Raw genomic sequence first — 3039 nt, forward strand, 5'->3', positions numbered from 1 at the left:
TCTTATTGTCCTCTTCTTCCAGCCAAATGTAATTCCATATTAGATATTTAACATGTCGCTTCATTATATCAACGATGCTTCCCCAGCTGATTGGTAACGGTGTATAATATATTAAGCTTCACACAAGATGTTATGTTTCCGAGGATCTATTGCGGACTGATCTAATATGGAATTACATTTGGCTGGAAGAAGAGGACAATAAGATCTGTTCGACATTTATCTAAATTTCATATGCGTGGATTCGGTTTAGTTTGTAATATCATATAATTAGCGATTGAGAAAGGCTAAGTAAGCCGAAACTAGTCTTGCGTTTTTTTTTAATTTTAATTTTATTTAAATGACTTATTAAAGAATTTTTATTAATTTTTATTAATTGACACCTTTTGTTTTATGCTCGTCTTTGGCCTATTGTCCTGTCTTTTTTATTGTTTATATATAACGAGCTGGTAATTTATTTATTATTATTTTAAAATTCTTTTTTTATACAATTGGTTACATGGAAAAATAACTATTTTTCCTCCTTAATTTGGATAATCTGCATGTATAATTATAAGCACAATTATACTATATAATAGTGACTGATCGAATCATTTGCAAACAATAAATATACCAAATATGGTACTATTGTAATATAATCAAATATCGATCGATATTTGAATTTTGAATATTAATTATATATATATATATATGTATGTAATTATATAAACAAAATATTGTGTAATGTAATTGCAATTTTATTCTTTGTAAGGACAATTAGTGCAAGTTTCTTAATATATTTCTAATGTGTTTAAATATTTTTCAATTGTTCTTATTATTTTTTTATTACAATCATTTGTTTTTATTATTTTTATTATTTTATTATTTTTTTGTTACGATTATTTTTAACAAAGTTACACTCTTTTGAAATTTCCCTATTTTTAGAAGAATCACCTATTTTGATCGCTAAAAATAGGGAGATTTCAAAAGAGTGTAACTTTGTCAAAAATGATCGTAACAGAATGATCCAAAAAGCATTTTACAGCTTGAAGTCTTTACATTCGAAATCCATAATTCATTAAATGACTTACTGATTCTTTATAAAGCCGCACGAATGCAAATGGAGATACATCAAATCTAAAAATTTTGGACTAAGTTTGCGAAGTTCCATGGAGTGCAATAAAAATCGCATACAAATGCGACTTACAGCGTTCGAAAGAGTGAATCTTTATCTTTAATTTGCGTGCTCGATCAGCATTGTGCGATTTTTTTTCACCGAGTTATTCAATATGGAAGCAAAAATGGTCCTTTTCACTTCAATGTTCCGATATTCACTGTAAATACTGGCGCTATGACGTAATTTAGTAGAGTTTTAAGAACGTTCCGTTATTACTGAAGCTGATTTTTCCGTACATAGCGATAGAATAACGGAACGATATCTACAGCTGTAGTAAAATCAGCTTCAGTAATAACGGAACGTTCTTAAAGCTCTACTAAATTACGTCATAGCGCCAGTACTTAGTGAATATCGGAACGCACCCATATATGACATATCATTTTTATATGATATACATACATATATTTACATATATTTTATATTATATTTTATTTATATTTATAGTTTTTTAAACACGACACCAAGCCATTACCGTGTCTCCTGATCAGAAATATAATTGCTCACATTACCTGCTAAATGTGATACGTTGTTTAGGTATATAACTTTGTAATAATATGCGATTCAAAGTGATTTAGCAGAGTAAGTTAATATTTTTTATATGTTTGTTTTTATATTTATATTTTCATTTTTAGAATTACATAATTTTTTTACATAATTCCTCTAATAATTCCTCTATGTAATATATTACTACATAATATTTACTACATAATATTACTACATAATATTACTGGAGATCTAATATTATTAGATATCTATTATCTATTTTCTATTTACTATTTTCCAAATATTTTTTTAAAGCATTCGCAATTTATGGTGCCGTCCCATAGACACCATTTATTCTTGCTACATTGCAAGCACTGGCAGCAGTCCTTATCCTGGATACACTAAAATATTTAAAATGTAATATTTAGAGTTGTGTTATTCAATATTAAAAATTAATATTAATTTGCGGATAATATTGCGGATGCTTCGATACAGATGTAAAAGATTTTCTTGTAGTCTTGATAAGTTTATATATAGATTATGCACAGAACAAAACATGAATTAAAAATTTTTTTAACTCTAGTATCGTTTCCTTTGTATGTCTTTATAATGTGGAAAGATACTATCTTTTATAAAATATATGTTGTATAAATACTTACGCCTTGCCACATATAACGACAATCTTCTTTATCCACACCCGCCATAGCATAACAAATTAATAGCCATAGCATAACGACAGTAATGGAAATAACGATTCTTGTCTGTTTCTTCATCTTGTCAATATTTCTGTAATTATTATTTTTATATAATTTATTTAAATGAAATTAAATAGAAGGAATAGGTTCCAAGGAATAAATCAAATTTAGTGAAATAATTGCCTATAAGAGCTTACACGGTTGTTCGTGTGTAAAATTCTTATTGTTACAATATCCAACCACACACGATCAGCGCGCCGCACGGTTTGTTAATCTTGAAATACAGCTCTTTTGCACGAAGCCGGAAACTTGTAACTAATTAAATTGATCAGGAACAATTTAATATCTTTCGATACTAATATGCATCTATAAGATTCCCCTCCCCTCAATTCCCGGCTTGGAGCTGAGATGTTATTTTTCGCAATAAATTTCTTTGCAGGTTTGAGGAGAAAGGAATCTTAAAAATTGATGAATATTAGCATCAAAAGATATTAAACTGTTCGTCAATTCAATTAGATAAAAGTTTCCAGCTCCATGAAAAAGAGCTGTTTTAAGACCGTGCGGCGCACAAATAGTGTGTGACTGCAGGATATTGTAACAATAAGAATTTCACACACCAACACCTGTGTCGGTTCACATAAATAATTATATTACTATATTTGATATAATTTTTTTATTTGTTTTTTATATAATGTCTATTTATATTTT

This window comes from Wasmannia auropunctata, unplaced genomic scaffold, assembly GCF_000956235.1.
Source record: "Wasmannia auropunctata unplaced genomic scaffold, wasmannia.A_1.0 LD336022.1, whole genome shotgun sequence".
Taxonomy (NCBI): Eukaryota; Metazoa; Arthropoda; class Insecta; order Hymenoptera; family Formicidae; genus Wasmannia; species Wasmannia auropunctata.